This window comes from Triticum urartu, chromosome 6A, assembly GCF_056163025.1.
Source record: "Triticum urartu cultivar PI428250 chromosome 6A, HENAU_Tu73, whole genome shotgun sequence".
In the NCBI taxonomy this organism is placed as follows: domain Eukaryota; kingdom Viridiplantae; phylum Streptophyta; class Magnoliopsida; order Poales; family Poaceae; genus Triticum; species Triticum urartu.
In genome coordinates, this window is record NC_141878.1 from 63,356,961 (window position 1) to 63,358,398 (window position 1,438).

Consider the following 1,438-nt stretch of genomic DNA (forward strand, 5'->3'; position numbering starts at 1 on the left):
CGAAGATTACATCGAATAGATCTCCACAAGAGAGGGGAGAACATTGTATTGAGATCCAAAAGGAGAGAAGAAGCCATCTAGCTAATAACTATGGACCTGAAGGTCTGAGGTAAACTAGTCACACTTCATCGGAGAGGCTATGGTGTTGACGTAGAAGCCCTCCGTGATGGATGCCCCCTCTGGCGGAGCTCTGGAACAGGCCTCAAGATGGGATTTCATGGATACAGAAAGTTACGGCGGTGGAATTAGGGTTTTGGCTCCGTATCTGATCGTTTGGTGGTACGTAGGTATATATAGGAGGAAGGAGTACGTTGGTGGAGCAACAGGGGGCCCGCGAGGGTGGAGGGCGCGCCTGGGGGGGTAGACGCGCCCCCTACCTCGTGGCCTCCTCCTTTATTTCTTGATGTAGGGTCCAAGTCTCCTGGGTCTTGTTCGTTCCAAAAATCACGTTCCCGAAGGTTTCATTCTGTTTGGACTCCGTTTGATATTCCTTTTCTTTGAAACCCTAAAATAGGAAAAAAAACAATTCTGGGTTGGGCCTCCGGTTGATAGGTTAGTCCCAAAAATAATATAAAAGTGGATAATAAAGCCCAATAATGTCCAAAACAGTAGATAATATAGCATGGAGCAATCAAAAATTATAGATATGTTGGAGACGTATCAAGCATCCCCAAGCCTAATTCCTGCTCGTCCTCGAGTAGGTAAATGATAAAAAAAGATAATTTTTGATGCGGAGTGCTACTTGGCATAATTTCAATGTAATTCTTCTTAATTGTGGTATGAATATTCAGATCCGAAAGATTCAATATAAAAGTTCATATTGACATAAAAATAATAATACTTCAAGCATACTAACTAAGCAATTATGTCTTCTCAAAATAACATGGCCAAAGAAATTTCATCCCTACAAAATCATATAGTTTAGTCATACTCCATTTTCGTCACACAAGAATGCTCTCATCATGCACAACCCCGATGATAAGCCAAGCTATTGTTTCATACTTTAGTAATCTCAAACCTATAAACTTGCACGCAATATATGAGCGCGAGCCATGGATATAGCACTATGGGTGGAATAGAATATGATGATGGGGGTTATGTGGAGAAGACAAAAAAGGAGAAAGTCTCACATCAACGAGGCTAATCAATGGGCTATGGAGATGCCCATCGATTGATGTTAATGCAAGGAGTAGGGATTGCCATGCAACGGATGCACTAGAGCTATAAATGTATGAAAGCTCAACAAAAGAAACTAAGTGGGTGTGCATCCAACTTGCTTGCTCATGAAGACCTAGGGCACTTGAGGAGGCCCATTGTTGGAATATACAAGCCAAGTTCTATAATGAAAAATTCCCACTAGTATATGAAAGTGACAAAACAAAAGACTCTCTATCATGAAGATTATGGTGCTACTTTGAAGCACAAGTGTGGCAAAGGA